This window comes from Marmota marmota, unplaced genomic scaffold (assembly GCF_001458135.2).
Source record: "Marmota marmota marmota unplaced genomic scaffold, marMar, whole genome shotgun sequence".
Classification (NCBI taxonomy): Eukaryota; Metazoa; Chordata; class Mammalia; order Rodentia; family Sciuridae; genus Marmota; species Marmota marmota.
Window position 1 is genome coordinate 27,929,341 of NW_025999842.1, and position 17,618 is coordinate 27,946,958.

Sequence of the window (17,618 nt, forward strand, 5' to 3'; positions counted from 1 at the left end):
CCTCATGGTCAGCCATATCAGGCATAGCTGGTGGCTTTAGGCATATAAATAGTGGAAAGAACAGTGGGTTGGCTAGTATCAGAATTTCATTTCAGGACCTTCTTAGCAGCTGCTTCAGAATATTGTCTGAGACTCATAAACACTCATATCTGACACATTAAAAAAATACTTGCCAAAATTAGTTTGGATTACAAATTCTTCTGCTGTTATGAGCATACCTTCTCCTGTAGGGAGCCGTATCTGAGACAATATGGCTTGAGTGCTGAGCTTCCAAAGGGTGGCCATCTGGGCCTTTTTTTTTCCTCGGGGTAGTGGGAAGGACAGGCAAATCACTCTCCTTAGCCTCATCAAGATCCTTGGGAAGGGTCAAGAGGGCAGGTTTAGGTGTTGGATCTCATTGGAAGCTCCATGCAGAAGCGACAGCTGCACTGGGGCGGGTTTGAGGCGAGTCGTGTGCCATTACCACTGCAGACAGCATCACAGGTGGCCTCCAGGAGAGCACTAGGGACTTCTGAAGACCGGAAGTTGGTCAGGTAGAACTGATGGAAACTTGAAGCACTTGGGAAGGTGGGGCACTTTGTAAAGCTGCCACTGCTCACAAAAGAACTATAAAAACTCATGGCGGATGTTTTGTTAATCCAAAAGCATGCACTTCTGCTTTCCTGTTTTGGGGGCAGGGAGAAGGGTGTATCTTGAAAGGATCTGGCATCAAGGATTCATTTACTGAGGAGTAATCTTCAAAAACAATCAGGCTCCTAAGAAAACGCTGGCCTGGCAGCAGTCTACAGGCCTTGGCTCCCTGCCCAGAGGGACCTGAATCCTTGACTCCTGTGGCCCTGATCTGAAGAGAGTGATGAGGGCCAGCGACTGCTCCATCCCTCTGTAAGAATTCCCTCTGGGCCATAGAGGAGCCTTTGGTTTGGAGGAGAAGGTCCCTGTTCTCCAACTTCTACATGCTGCTGAATTGCAGAGAGTTATAGTTGAAGTTGAAAAGCTTTTATCCTTCCCCACTCAAAAACAACAACAAAGGACAAAAACTACAACACTGTCCATCTGAGTTGGTTTGCCTGTAAGTGAGGTGTGCAGTCACAGCCTTTGGCTTATGCATTGTTTTTGTGGCTGTAACTAAGACACACTGTTCATTGACCATTAATTAGCAGTTTACCAGATGTTGTTGAGAGTTTAATAGCCCTTCTTTACACACGAGGAAACTGAGGTACAGAATGGTTAAGTGATTAGGCTAAGTCTACACAGTTGGTGAATAGTAGAGATGGGATACTGGCCTCAACCTGTCTCTACTTTGACTAAATAAACTCCAAAGTCAATAATCTATCCAAGCCTTAGGGATTTTGATTTTATAGTTCTGCCCGAGACCTCATATTTTTCATTTGGGGGTGTTTACATTATCAGTTCAAATGGAGATGAGATGTATTCTACCCAACCCATCCCTGTTTCAGAACCCACCCGAAGCACAGCCTTGAGCATTTGGGCATCTCCTACTCCTATGGAACACGGGAGGCTTCCCATGTGCACTCTGGTGATATGCGATGATTCTTAGGGATGGGACTCTCCAAACTGCCCATTTTCTCCAGGTGCAAATGTAAGCGATATTTTAGAATGGGTGACCCGAGAGGTCTTTTTTGAAGATTCAGAAATGAGACACAGATGCTTTTACTCCACACTGCATCTGAACTTCCTGTGATCTAGCCTTTCTCCCTCTTGGTTCCTCTCCTGGGAAGTAGAAACGGCCTGACAGTAAGTAACCTGTCATCTGGTGAATAGCCTGCTGCATAGCTCTTGGAAGAAGGTGGGTTATTTGGGTCTAGCTCTCATTCTTTCCTTTGGTCTGCTTCACACTCCAAGGCCCAGGACATTGTGGGTGGTGTGGTTCAAGGTGACCACAGTGAATAGATGTTGAATGATGGGGCCAGGAGGAGGCGGCCAAGTAGTGGAGGACGGGATGATTACTTGATGGGCAAATGGTGGTCTAGGAGTGCTGAAGATGACCCAGTAAAAATTGCTTGGCGGAAGCTGGAGATTGTAGTGGTGTGATTGTGATGAAACATTAGGGTCAATGGCTGGGTTTAGGAGAATTAAGCCAGCATGTAATTTCTTCAAAGAACATTATGGATCAACACATATGTACTCCCAGTAAAATGCTGTCACTAATGAGCACATGTTATAATTAAAATGCAAACAGAATTTGCTTTCAGTCTCATCATGGAGACACTTTGGGAGGAAACTGAGCCACTATAGTTCTTTCTAGACTGGAAGGGAGAAAAGGAAACAAAGTTATTTTGTGGTTCTGGAATAATAAAAAGAATGTCTGTGTTTTGGTAGCACCTTCCCAGGAGTTCATAATTGCGAATCATTTCTTCTTTGCCAAGGTAGGAGAGGCATTTCTGTCTATAAACCAAATCTCCCAAAGTTCTCCATGTTTGATGGTAAAGGAATGAGAGGGAAGAAGTAGGAAACTGCCTGGGCCATCTTTCCCCCATTATCACCCTTTTGTGAAAAATGAGCTGCGGCTTGCTGCCAAGACTTTGTTAAAAGAACTTGGTTGTCTGGTATTTTTCATCTGCATGAAAAATAAAAAGTATCTCCATTTATTTCTGAGATTAATGGTAGAGATAAAGCTTTCTCAATATTTTAAAACATAGGCTGCACACTCCAAGAAAAAGTGCTAAAAACAATGCAGGCTATTTTGGGAATATTATATAAACAAGAGTTTCAACAATCAGATAGGAACAATTCCACCCTCCACTTCCCCCATCCCCCGGACTCCAACCTTCACAGGGAAAAGAAGAACATTTCTTTGTTGGTTTGGCATAGGTCATTTATTTACCTGCCACTTAAGCCGTGCCTACTGGTCACTTTTAGATTAACTTTAGGGATCATCTTAAGCATCTTGTTTTCCAGATGGGGAAAGCTCATGTGGGACACAGGTTTTCATTTGAGGAGTCACCTGGGAATCTTCATATCCAGTCGTAAAAATTAGACCCCCCCCCAATACACAACATTTTGTAACTGTTAAAGTCTGATAATCTTAATTTTTCTAAGTCACAGACTAATCACAATTTTAAAAACAGTTGAACATTTTAAAAATAAAAATTTGTGTTCCTCTTCATGTTAAAAGGAGGTATCCTAAAAGTCATAAAAGAAAATAAATGAACCATTTGTTGATAATGCATCTATCCCGCTCATCTCAATCCCTTCAGTTTGGTGTTTGTCATGGAGGTGGTGAGTCACTCCTAGAGGGTGTTCACGATTGGGTCATTTCTTTTTTGAGGACAATTTTCAGGACAGACTTTTGTAGTATTTTGCTGTCTCTTCCTTTGTGTGTATAAGTGTAGGGGACATAGGAAAGCCACTTCTGACTCAGAAAAAGGAGTATGGTTAGCCAGTACTCACTTTGGCCTGCTGTGCAGACCAGGTTGGGTGTGCTTGACCTGTACTCCTGACTGTGGGGGGCGTAGAACCCTTCTTGTGGCTGCTCTCCATCTCACCTGAGTCCTGTATCTGGGAAGTTTCCTCAGGATAGCACTAATCTGCTTCTCAGAAATGACAATGGAACCCCTGAGCTCCAGAGCTGAATGCCTTGAATGTCATCTAATATACCCTTTTATGTTTTGCATGAGGAAATTAAGGTTCAGAATATAAAGAAGCTTACAAGAAGCCACACCGCAAGGCCCCTCGTGATTCAGAACTGATGTGGTGGTCACCACCACTCTTAGGAAGATCAGCTGACTCTCTCATGAAGATCTGTGACTTGTCTGCACCCGCCTGGGCATGCTTTTCACTTCAGACACTGCTCCCCCCTTCCCTAGAGAGGAGCACTTCACTGTGCCCAGTGTGGAGGCATTCTGTGGAAGTGTACCAGTGGGAGACTTCTTTGGGTGCTAAAATGCTGTCTTCTAAACCTCTGGATCTTCCTGGTGTTAGCCTCCTGATCCAGAGTGATGAGGCCTGAGTTTTCTAAGTGATTGTAATTTTCAGGATTGTGACTTTGGGAAAGAATTATGCTGTGTGTAATGTTTCCAAGAATTACTCTGTGCCAGGGAAGTGGGCACAGTTAGCTGGATCAATGCTTTAATTGGCAGCAGTTTGCTACAAGGGAATTTTGCAGTTCTACCAGTCTTAAAGCTGGGCAGCTCATGCATTCAATACTGTTGGATGGAGTTGGGTATCTTTTATTGGGAATTAGTGGGGGATGGAGGGAGGGACAACTTTCTTTCACTAGTAAAATCTGATTAATAATCCTAAACTCAATTCTTTAGGTACTGGAGAAGTTTGGCAGTCTTTGAAATAAGGAATTTCTTTGGCTTTGGCCCTGAGGTCAAAATCATCATTTCTAGTCACTTTTAATGTTACTAGGATATTTCAGTCTCAACACTGAATGAATGAATGAATAAATAAATAAATTTTTATTGAAAGATTTGTGGCAAATTGCATTTCTGATGTTGAGAATTAATCTTTATGTACACTTCTAAAAGTGAAATAAAAATACAGCAAATTATCTGACTGTAACTGCTGTCACATATAGGTTAGATGTTCTGGTCTTCAGCAGTGGGTTGGTGGCCTTAGTGTTGGCTTCTGTAGCTTGAGCCAAGTCCAGGCCTAAAGCCAGGGGAACATACACATGTCCAGAGCTCATGTGACATGACTGTGTGAGGACAGGACATGAGGATTTGCTGCCTGGGCCACAGCCATGATTATTCCTCCATCTGTTTCCATTTAGCTAACATGTGGTAATGCATGAAGTAAAGATAGACATAGAATTGGCTTTTATTTTTTTTTTTTCTTCTTGAGATGGGACCTTGTTATGAAGCCTAGACTGACCTAGAACTCCTGGGCTCAAGCAACCCGCCTGCCTTAGCCTTCTGAGTAGCTAGGACCACAAGAGCACACCACATGCTCAACTTAGTTTTTCTTTCCCCACTTTTTTTTTTTTTTTTTTTGGCATGGGGAATCAAATCCAGGGACCCTTAACCTCTGAGCTACATCATCAGCCCTTTTGATTTTTCATTTTGAGACAGTTGCTTAGAGCCTTGCTGAGGCTGACTTTGAATTCACAATCCTTCTGCCTCAGCCTCCTGAGCCATTGGGATTACAGGTATGTGTAACCACGCCTGGCTAGCATTGCTTTTTTTTTTTTTTTTAATTTTTTTTTATTATATTTTGTTTATTTATATACAGTGCCTCACGTGTACAAGGCAAGCATTCTACCACTGAGCTACAGCACCAGCCTCTGGCTAGCATTGCTTTTTGATGAGTCTACAGTGTAGTGAATAAAGGGACATGCAAACAGAAGTGTGCAGTATTTCTTGGAAGACTGCACTACCATATCTAGATAGAAGGCAAGTCTTGCTGAGCTGAGCATCCTAGCCCATATCTCTGTCATTATTCATTATTCTCACCTCTGATAATGTAATTTGTGACAATACAATATGTTTGTTGTTGGAGTTCATTTTCTTTTGTTGATGATAAAAGTATTACAGTGATCAAAGAATTTCTTGCAGAACTTTTGCAACTCTCAAGGAAAAGTGATACAGCACAGACCCTGCTTGATAGGTTGCAGGGAACAGGGAGTGGGAGTTGTCCTTCCTTTCCCTTTGGCTTTGCTCTTTGTTTGTGTAGCCATGAAAGACTATCGAGTCTGCTTTTTGTAAAGGAGATAACATGGCTCATCACTAATATGCAGAATGCTGGGTGAATTAATGAGTGGAAGGCATTTATGAAGTATTTTGATGATTTTACCTACACTCTTGCCATCTGGAAACCTGCATTTACTAGGATGCAGAGCCAATTTCGGATGATACTGAGTCCAGTGTGTATTTAGAATGGTTTAGATTTTCATTTGGCTAAAACCTAGGATGTTGTAGACTAATAGAATAATAATGATAGCTTTTCCTAAGGAGTTCGGAATAGCTTCAGAAGTACTCTAATGGGAGGTAAAAGGCAAGAATGTTATTGTATTTCATAGTGATGATATTGAACGTATGGCCTGTCTGGGGTCCTAAAGCTTTCCCCTTTTGAAATGAGAAGTTGAATTCCTGATTATGGCTCTGGCTCTTGCTTTGCCACTAACCATTGTGGTCTCGAAAATCTTCCCCCCGAAGAATCTTTGCTATTTTATTGTACCAGTTCCCAGAAAGCTTTCCCACCTGGAGTTTAAATTCGACCGAAGGTGCATAAATCCAAGCTTAAAAGTTCTCAAAGCAAGGCTCACAGGCTATTTGGCCTGGGGACCTACTGTGCAGTGTTGAGTTTGGAGCCCAGTTGGTAGTAAGGCCAGGGCCCCTTCACTCTCCAGGAGAGCCCTCTACCATTCTCCTCAGCACTTCAGCAGGAGCGGGCTGGACACCTGGGAACCTCTACAAGGTTTGCCTCATCTTCCCTTCAGTTCTGAAATGCCTTTTACCTCCCATTAGATACTGTGCAGGGCACCTTAGGAAAAGCTCTCCTCATTTTTCTATTAGTCTGCAGCTTCCTAGGTTTTAGCCAAATGAAAATCTAAACCACTTTAAATACACATTGGATACAGTGTTGCCCAAAATCAGATCTGTGTTCAGAGGCTTCCAGAGAATGTGAAGAGTGCTGCCCTAGGCCTCTGTGCCCTTCCTTTTGTTGTGCCCTAATGCGTCTTTCTAGGGCACATGGCAGAGAGATGAGGCACATGCCTGAGTTCTTCTTCCACCCCATTCCTGCCCTGCATCCTCAGCACGGAGGCTGTTACACTGTCACAGACCTGCCATTCCCGGATGGACTCAACCTATGGGAAAGCAAAGACCACTCTTCCCTAAAGGTATAGATTTCAAGCTTATGTTTGTTTATGCACCTCCTTGTACTGCAGTGGCAGCTTACAAAAGTATTACCAAGTGATGAAGCCTGAGGGTCAAGGATGACCTAGTCTTGATGGGTGCTAGAGTTATGCCACAGGTATGGCTAAGTTTCATAGCAGCTGAAGCAGCTGAGATTTGCCTTCAAACTTACAACAGATCAGTTTCACAGAAGCAGCATTTGTGTGTGTGTGTGTGTGTGTGTGTGTGTTTTCCTGTTATTGGGAACCTTTTCCTCTTAGGACATCATAGAGAGATTATTGATCTAATAAGTGGCATTCTCATATTTAAAATTTGGTCTTCTAAGGTAATTAACTTGTCCACTTGTTTGAATATTCTTTCCTCAGTGATGTATTTATGTTCATATATAGCCTTGTGGATCCTTTTCTGACATAAGATTGGTTGAGTGCATATGGCTCAACCCAACTGCAGACTTGGGCGGGGACTGGATCTTACAGATGAAGCAGTATGGATCAGGTTCTTTGGAAAAGGAACAGTCCATTGGAGGAAACCTCTGATATGTGGGCAAATGAAGGAATCAGAAGAAGGTGAAAACCCTGGTATAATAAATTGTATACACCCAAAGTAGCAGAGACTCAGCAGAAGGGGTTAGGGTTGAGGGGAATATGAGGGGGACTGGTATGTAGATCAACCCCACAACTTCTTCTCTCCAGTGCAGATAGGTCCCAGATTGTTCAAGGGAGTAAGGGGGCCCATTAAAGGAGCATCGGATATGGGGATCGATGGGAGTGGGTATTGGGCAGTCACTTGAAGCTCTGCATGCCTATGGATGTTGCATATATTATATAAACTATTACAAAAATGAATCTCTGTATGAAGACACATGCCCACCCCCACATTTACACACAGAGATTGCACAGTTTGATTTTGAAGTGAGAGCCATGGTTCAGTGTTGGCCTTGTTTTTTTTCTCCTCTCTATTGTAGGCCAGTCCATGTTCCTGCAAACAGACAGGGCATTGTTGAAAGTACAATGTACTCTCCTGCTTTTGCACTGTCATCAGAAACCCTTGATGAAATGCTTAATTTCTCTCTGAGGTTATGCTGTATTTAGTTGGCTTATCTGATGGTACATTTGATTCTGGAACCTGGACCTTTGCTTATGCCCACCTGTGTTGTGTCATCAGTCATGGGGTATCCATGTTTTTATAGAAAACTTAAGGATTCCCGTACTTTGAGATGATTCAGACCAGGATTTCCAAACTAGTAACATTAACTGGGATACACAGAGATGGGGTCTCCCTCTTTCCTTCCTTCACCTCTAGCTTTTCCTTAGTATAGCTGCCCCTTCCTAATGACCACTATTTACAATAAGGCAAAAGGGACTAGCCTCTAAGTGTAAGGTGCCCCCTAAAAATGAAGATAATTTTAAGTACTTTTTTACAAAATTAAAAGCTTAAAATTCTGTGATAGTCTGCTAACAAAGGTATACAGATAAGTAGTTAAATCATTTTGAACAATTAAAGTTTATTTTCTGTTTTTCTCTGCACTTGGGCTTATTCTTGCTAGTTTGTGATTAATTTGCATGGACCACTGACTGGGTGTAGTAGAATTTGTTTTTAAAGGTAAATTATATGAAAAATAAAGATTTACAAAGGAGAGAAAATGGGGTGGTTGTGCATTTTTAATGAGCTATTATGTTTTAAACTTTTAATTAATGAGCTGTTTTACTGTCTCAGAAATCGTTATAGTCTACTTTACAAGAATGTATTTGTTGTGCAAAATGAGACATGTTTTTATAGACAGATCATGCATTCTCCCTTCTTTCTCTGGTCAGTTCAGCTTCTACTTTATATCCCCCTGTTTCCCCAACCAGAGGCAAAGAAGAAATTTAAAATATCAAGACACACTGAGCTGTCTTTGTGGTGAGTCAGGCCATAATGCCTGCTGGCTAGGAAACAGTAGGCTGGGCCTCCTGGTACTTTTGCAATAGTGATGGTAGGCTGGAGAAACAGAGAATGCAGCTTGCCTGGGCCTTGCCCTCATACTCGTGAAGCCTCAGCAGGATGCTAGAGCTTTAGCATTGCTTTCTGCTGTGCTGGGATTGTTTTCTGCAACTAGGCAAAAAAAAAAAAAAAAAAAAAAAAAATAACCCACAGTTTGTTCCAGTGTGAACTTGGAAAAGCTTGAAGGAGTACTGCAGTTTTTGATGGAAAAAATAACCATAGTATCTTGGTTACTTAACATTGATTAGGTAGGCATAGTGTTGTAGGTTTGCAGGACATTTACAAATTGATATTCCTAAGGGTGTTTTCTAGGACAAAATAGCCACACTTGCTTTTGGCCTGGTAAGGTGGGAGTAGTTTGATCCAAATCTGTTTTGAGAAGAATGGATGGCATTACAGGGCCTTGGTACTATTCCTGTGGCTCTCTCCACAAGTAGCTGTTTCCCATGATCCAGCTTTACTTAACTTTAGAAAATTATTGTTTTTGAAAATTAAAAAAAAAAAAAAACCCAAAAGTAAGTGGTAGAGAGAAATACAGGCTGTATTTAAAGTGGCCTTTATAATTTTTCCTGGTCACATGCAGTCCCATATTTTGGAGTTCTGTGAAGTGAGCATCCCAGGCCTGGGTGCTGGAGTCTTATGGGGCCTGGCCTTGGCTGCCTGGGGCTACATAGACACAAGCACAACCCGGATCCTTGTTTACTTCCTCTCCAAGTGCTGGGGACATTGAGTACTAAGAAGGACCCTGTGCTTGCACAAACACTCCTGCCAGTGCGTGCTTTTCAGCCCTCTGGTTCCTGGCTGTCTTGGAAAGCAACACATCCCTGAGGCGGGCTTTTGCTCCAATTACGCACCTTTTCTAGGATTCCAGTGCGGACTTGTGGTCCCTCTCCGTACAGTCCAGCCCAGGAAAGGAACCTTAGCTCTGACTGCCACTAACTTTAAGAGCTGGAGGAGGAGTCAAGCAGGGCTGGCTGGCTGTTCAGCGCGAGTTCCTGTGACTAATATCTGGAAAGCAGTGCTTTCTTCAGATGCCTGTGAGAAACTTAAGGGGCTTTTGGATCATACAGAGTTGTCTCCTCTCCATTTTAAGACAGAGTTTTTCCGAGCCAGCCTGTGAACATATTTCACACTGAATGTTAGTCAAGCTGAAAGTGATCCCTTGCAAGTTCGTGAACAGATAAAACAAAAGCACATTGCCAGAATGAACTGTTGCGAAAGCAGGTGGCATTATTTTCAAGGAACTTTTTCATCCTCTGTTAGTCTATTGGCATTCAGAGATTTATTATTAATCAAAGGGTATCATGTTTTGTGCAGCATCATAATAGAAAACCTGAAACATTAGTATTCAGACAAAAAGGTGTATAGATGTATAAAGCTAAATGTAAAGTCTGGAACTCATTAGCAGGGCTTCATTTAAATAAAATTTTTAAGGGATAATACTCAAATTTGAGGAAAGGAAAGAAAAATGGGGAGACAACAGAAAAGAGAAAAGTACTTCTTTAGATTCAAGACTGATACTTCTATCAGAATTGTGGGTGCCTTGTTCACAAATTCTGTGGTTTTAAAAATAGGTGACTTTCTCATTTTAACACTGGAGGTTTGGCTCTTTTATGAACCTCATGGGACAGCTTTCAGACTGGGGAAAAACTTTGGACTTTTTCTAACTCAACCTCCCCATTTGACAGAAGAAGAAACTGAGGCCGAGGACTTGGTGGACTCAGAGTACCAAGCTAGTTTATGAGGCAGAGGCTAGGAAACAGCCTTCTCACTCTAGACCCGTTCTTTCAGAAAATGTCACAATCAGCTTTTGTGGCTGTTATGATGACTTGTTTGGGGCATGGTTAGGGATGTGGAAGATAGGGGTAGAAGAATTCCTTGGCATCTGGAAGTATTAGATTGTCTCATGTCACCACCTCAGTGTAGCTGGGACTCCTGTTTAGAACCTGTAGAGCACATCAGGCCAGCACGGTCCCTTTCCATTGACAATAACCATGCCTGTTGTTGACAGGCAGGCTATCTGAAACCAAGTGCCATATGAGGCATATACTTTGTATATCTGTTCCCTTGGAAACTCTGGTAGTCTTGCATGGTACGGCAGTTAGGTTAAACAGAATTTACATGGTTTACTTATTTTCTTTTCTAAACAGTTCTTTCTAGAGCAACCCCATTTCAAAGGGAAATCCTATCATGTCCTTCTAGTGGTAGGGAGTCAGCATGAAATTCAAACTCCCCAACAGTCAGGAAAAAGCAGAAGGCTCAGAACCCAAATTAAACTATAATCCTAAAGTTCACTTTTCGGTCAGGCATTCAGGAAGCAGCACATGAAAATTTGCTTGGATGGAGTTTCCTCATAGTTCTTCAGCAGCTTGAAATAACATCTTGAGCTGGCAGTAAACAAAAATCGTGGGTTATCATTTTTCTTTCCATTTGATTCAACAAGTTTTCCTGTAGGGAGGTGGAATAAAAAACAAAACTTTGTGTTTCTGAAGCCTGATGTTTTGGGATCTGTAATTTTTTATGCAGTTACTTACAGGTTCCAGTTGATCTTGAAAGAAAAAAAAAACAAGAATCGTTAGAAGGGTCTATTTGCATGTTTTGAAGCACTACCTTCTTTTTTTTTTTTTTAATTAAAAAAAGTTTGGAAATTTTTTATTTGCTTTATTGCTTTTTATTGCTGAATAATACTTAGCAACAAAAAGGAACAAATCATGGATGAATCTCAAAACATGCTCAGAGAAAAAAGCCTGACGTAGAATACATACTGTATGACTGATTCTGTGAAATTCTAGAAAAGGCAAAACTACGGTGACAGAACACAGATCAGCGATTGCTGGGGCACTGGGTGTAGGAGGAGATTGACGACAAAAAGGCACAAGGGGACTTTTTGAGGAGAAAATGTCCTGTGTGTGTATTGTGGTAGTTGCACTGATTGTACATTGCCCCAAATTCATCTAACTGCATGCTTAAAGTGAGTGTACTTTTTGGTTATGTAAATTATACCTCATAAAGTTGATTTAAACAGAGTTTTAGAAATAGCTATGGTTGGAATTTCTTTATGTAACATGAGAACAAAGAGTAATTTAGGCCAGTTTTTTCTTTTTTTTTTGTACCAGGGATTGAACCCAGGGGTGCTTTACCACTGAGCCACATCCCCAGCCCTTTTTACATTTTGAGACAGAGTCTTGCTAAGTTGCTTAGGGCCTTACCAAGTTGCTGTGGCTGGCTTTGAATCTGCAATCCTCCTGCCTCAGCCTCCTGGGCCATTGAGATTATAGGTGTGCACCACCACGCCCAGCCTAGGCCAGTTCTTGCAGCAGTGTCAGCAAAGCCCTTTGTGAATTTCCTCAGTTTGCCCTTCATTTACCATCACTTGAGGGTCCTCCATCTCTTCTGCCTTTCTCCTCGTCCCATGATTTGAGCAATAGAAACTCCTTCCTTTCAGAAGCTTACAGTCATCAGTAGTAAGCAAGCACGTGCCTTCAGTTCAGCGCACATGATTTTTAAAGTAGGGGCTCCTGTGGGCACTGGCCGTCTTGGATGAAGCATGGCAGAGGTGTGTGCATTTCGTGTAGGGAGAGGCTGTGCTCCTCAGATCGTCCTTCTGGGGTTCCTCACACGTATCTAAGGGACTGTGTTTATTCTGAAAGAAAGTGTCATGAATTTCGATTCTGGCACTGGTGTGCCACAGCTGGGCCTAGGTTGAATGTCTGTTGTGGTTTCAGAGTCTCTGAGAAGCCATTTGTCGAGGGTGCCGTGTGTGGTTGCTGCGGATAGTAATTGAGAGGGTCAGAGGAGGAGGAGGAGGATCCTCGGTGCAGTCCTTGCTCTTCAGCCTTTAATCTCAATACCATTAGAATTTAGAGAGGGCTATTTTTCTAGTGTGTCCACAGAGAAATGGATGCATGCTTAGGGATGTATAATTTAGTGGGCAATTTGAACATCTAGATATTGGGAGTAGTCTTGTTGAGTGTTCATTTGAAAGTTCAAGCCCTCCATGCCCAGTCGACATTGGCCTCTAAGAAAGAACTAGTTTGTCCTTAATGGACCACATTGGCTGGACTTGGTACAAGGGTTTTTCTTAGAAGGGAGGATTACACATTACAGTAACAAGATGTTCTTTTATTTCCTAGTTTATCAAAAGATGTTGATTGCGAAATAGGGTGTGCAGATATTTTAGGTCTGTTTTTTAAATAGAGGAGCTTGAAAGGGTGGTAAGAGGTTGTGTCAGGAGGTTAACTGGACTTAAGGAAAATTAAATAATTGGCATAGCATGGAAAAGCAAATTTTTTTTCCTTCTGTTGTCTATGTCTTTTGGGCATCTTTTGGCTTGTGTTTTGTGTTAACTTTGACTTAAAAGTCAGTGAAGGGGAGATGGCAGAAAGTTGCTTTCCCTTTTTTTTCCTCTCCCCTAAAAATTAGTTTAAAAAAATAGTTTTTTAAGTGGAGGTCAAAGGGCAGCTTGATATTTTCACTTTAAGTCATATGTTTGTTTACAAAAAGTTGAAAGCTGGTGAAGTCTGAGAAACTTCAAAGAAGAAAAAGGGAGAGTCCCTATTTTCCACCTTCCACCTCCCAGGAGAGTTGTAAATATAGGAAGCCTGTTTGCTTTCAAGGTTTAGAAGCCAAGTAAAGAAAACAAAGCTAGCAGGTTACTAGAGTGTCGGCTCCTTAGTAGAATGGTGGTATGAAACGGCCTCATCCTGGTTCCTGGGGTTTCCTTAAGGTGAGGGGCTGGCGGTGCTTTCTTCTTCCCTCCCCACCTGGGCCACCCCTCCCTCCTTGCCATGCCTCCCTCTAGCTTCGCCTTTTGGGCTCAGCCTGTTGTTTCTAATTGCTTTCTAAACCCTAAAAATAGAGATAGCAAGTCCAGCTCTGCCTCACTGTGGTGGCCCTGGTCCTCCATGCCCCCTGGAGCTCTGTGGGCATGTGGTGCCTCAGTGAAGGGCCGGGGCAGGATAGCCAGGCACTGGCATGCCCTCTTGTCCCCAGGTCGGGTTTTGTTGAACCTGGCTGGGCTCCAGCTCTTTCCAAACAGGACTCCTGCCGGCCCCTGTGCTGCGAGATAAGGATGGGCTACACCTGAGCAAATTTTTGAAGGGCAACTCTCCCTTTCTTTATGTCCTTATAAGACCTTTCTAACGCATGTGTGTGGTGGACTACAATGTGCCCGGGAAAATGTGTGATTTGGAACAAACATTTGTGATCCAAGGTATTTTCATGGTGATTTTCCCCAAACATTAGCAAGAACTAAAAGTTCAGTTTATCCTTCTGGTATTTTAATGTAGTACTCGAGGGCTCCCCTCCAGCCCCCGCCACAAGGCATGACTTCCAGCCTTCCCTCTCCCCTTTCCCCTAAGCAGCGTGATTTGCAAACCCTGGTCAAGCCACAAGTTGGTGAAGACAAAGCCTTTGGCTTATTTCGGTTTATTGCAGGTGTGGACACAATTTTTAGGTAGTGATGTGGAATGTAATTTGAGTTTTCAGTAGTATCAGAGGTATTTCTAAAGAAGGAAGGAGAATGGAAAAATACTTTCCAGTATAATTGTCAACTCTACTTTTCATCTTAAGCTACATTTAACTAAAGATTTAGAAAAACTTTGGTGCTTATTGTATTGAATTCATTTCCCAAACATACTTATTGTTTTGTATGAAATACAATCTTAATTTTTTTTAACCCAGCAAAAAGCGATTAAGTGCCAAGAACTCTTTTGCCCTTTCATTAAGACAATTTAAATAAATCTTTAGTTTTCTTAACCTAGTATTCGATGTTCTCCTTCTCTCATAGAAATGTTTCTGGAGAGAAGGAAAGTTATTAATACAAACGCTAAAGATAGACTACTTAACTCTAGAAAGGAAGGATCAAATAAAGCAGGAACTACAGACTGTTTCTTGTTATGCCTCCCATTGTTAAGACTTCAGGGTGAAACCTGTTCTTCTGTTTTAAGGAATTGTTGTGTCAGGGAGATTTTGAACACTCTGTATTTGCCTTGGGTGTGAGGGATCTGCTGGTGGAAAATGTCAGGCTGCCATTTTATCTTCTGAGTGACAAGTGTCATAATTCTGCTGTAAATTGTTTGCATTAATGGACCAAGTATAGGATACTTTATTTGTGTAAGATAAATATTTCTTATGGAGGCAGTTCAGTTTGCTTTCATTCCGTCAGACTGACTAGACCCCGCTTCCCACCTTCTCTCTCTCTCTCTTTTAAACTATTTTTTTTAGTTGTAGATGAACACAATGTATGTATGTATGTCTGTATGTGGTGCTGAGGATCAAACCCAGTGCCTCACATGTGCTTGGCAGGCGTTCTACCACTGAGCCTCAGCCCCACCTTCTCTCTTTTTGTTTAACCTTACCACCCTTCTTTTTTTTCCTTAGATGTTCTTACTTTGAAGAATACCCCCCAGATTTATAATGTCAGTATGTATTATTTTATTATACAAGTCAAATGCGTTATTTTGTACATTCCTTTCCATTCTATTATCCCTCAACATTAAGAACATTTTTAAAAATAATACTATTTTAGCTATTATTTGCTAGTGGATTTTTGAGGAATGATAAACCCCCTTGGGAAAGCTGCCTTGGCTGTCACCCAGAAAATGATCATATAGGACATTTTGGTGTGACTTACATGTGCTTTCAGAAGCTTAGAACCCTCTAAATCTCATACATGGACTCCTGGTTAGTACCCTAAATTAAAAAAAAAAAATTGTGTGAAGTAAAAGTAGGAAGGTGAACTCAGATGTAAAAACATCTAGATAATTGGAAAAGTTAGGAGTTGATGAGTGAACAACTCCTCAAGTATGTTTTGTAAGCAGGGAAGGAAAATGCTTGTTAGCAAAGGGGATGGGAGGGTTTAAACAGGATGTGGAAATCAGAGATGGGAGGCTAAGAAAAGAGGTTTAGAAGAAAGAAGGTAAACATGCACCTATGTATAGGTGAAGTTATGTGAAATTGGGGAGAATCAAACACTAGCTTAATTATATATTTTGTTTAAAAAATGTTTAAATGAATTTGGAAAGTTCTTTAGTACCTGCTCACCCTTTGAGTGCTTTAGGATGTGTGCCAGGAGTTGGGAGCTACTGACAAATCCTACAGTAAAGAAATCTATTCTATATGGGTTTTGTTGTTGTGGGTTTTTTTTTTTTTTTTGGTGTGTGTGTGTGTGTGTGTGCATGCTGGGAATTGAACCCAGGGCCTTGTGCATGTGAGGCAAGCACTCCCCCAACTGAGCTATATCCCCAGCCCTATTCTATATGGTTTAACCCAGCATATTCCAACCAGTTCTAGGCTCAAAGGGTGCTTTAGGCCAGACTGTTATCAGCAGAAAACACTTTGCAAAATGAAATGCTGGACTAGATAAAGTCCTTTCCAACATTTTTAGAGCTTGAAGTGTGAACAATATCCTGAACCACAATTAGGCAGAGAAAATCCTAAGGATAGAGAGAAGATGTCACTCAGGAGATGACCAGGTGAGAACATAAGGAGGCCTGCAGTTGTGTCTTTATTCCTCCCAAAGGGGAGGCACTAGGGTGTGAGTGGTAAGGCTGCATTGTATTAGAGACACTTGGGTTAGGGTTTGTGTAAGTTCTTACCATGTCTGGAGGAGAAAGAGAGCCAGACCTAAGAGTGTTCAGTGGAGACATAGAAACAATGTCAACTTCTCAGTCCCCATTAAATCTAGAAGCATATTAAGCTGAGAACAGGTAATGGGTGTAAGCACAAAGAAATTGCTTGTGATTCTGAACTTGGAAGGCATTTTTCGGTTGTGAGGATGTTCATTTCAGAGAAATTGCTTTCTTATTAAAACAAAACCGATTGTGCTGTTTTTAATTGTATTAAAGTATCTCCATTCTGCCTTGTGGTATTCATACTCATTCTGGATGATAGCTGCGTGGAACTGTGGATTCTGTGACCTAAGTTTAAGCTAGCATCATAAGACTATGTGCCATCAGTCTCCAAAGCCCAGCGTTCTCTTGGTTTGGTACCCGGGTTTTCATGCTTCAAGATTTTTTTTTTTTTTTTTTAACACAGATTTCTACAGTTTGGGTAGTTCACCCTGTAAACCTGTATGTGGTGAAGTCCAGCCGCAGCACATGAGGTGGGCCAGAGAACTATTTCAGGAGCAAACCTCATGTTTCCTCTAATTTTTTATAAGCACTTAGGTCTACCTGATTCTGAGGTGTTTCACAGAGTCCATCCCATGCCACCTCCTGGAGTACTAAGAAGCCGCTAAAACTAGAATGCATGCTTTGGTTTCTTAAAATTAGTGACTCTTCTTTGGATGAAACTGAAGTAGAAATTATGAACAAACTAAAGCAAGACAAAACTTAACTAAAAAATGAAACCATAATTCCTTTCATGGAGTTGGAGGACCCCAGTTATTTGGTGTGGGGCATGTGCTTCCCTTTCAGAGTCCAGTTCCCTGGCTTCAGTCCTGCCTCCTTCCTCCTGACCCTCCCCGATTCCATCTTCCACCTGTATGGGGAGGGGAAAATCCCTGTGCTTCTCCCAGGCCATTTGCCCTAAGGTGCTCGTCGTCTAATCAGGTCCTCATCTTTACTTGAGTCCCCTCAACCCCAGAGGAGGGGTGGATTGGCTGAATTCTGCTGACTTGTTGCTGCCCAGCTCTGCTGATATGGACATTTGTAGGGTGGGGAATGACAGGGGATTACCAAGCAGTTGCTGAGTGATAAACCAAGCTGAGGCCACCACAAGCAGGATGCACAAAAAAGAGCAACAGGGACACACTGGCCCACTGCTCTGAACCAGCTGTCTATGCTGCAGCCTGCTGGGAAATGGTGGGGGTGG

The 17,618-nt window shown here is 42.0% G+C and overlaps 1 protein-coding gene across 1 annotated transcript in view; it reads left to right on the forward strand.

The window, feature by feature from the left end:
* Foxo3 (forkhead box O3) overlaps positions 1-17,618 on the forward strand; it is a 121,909-nt gene that overhangs the window by 18,882 nt on the left and 85,409 nt on the right. The gene's annotated exons all lie outside the window — the stretch shown is intronic.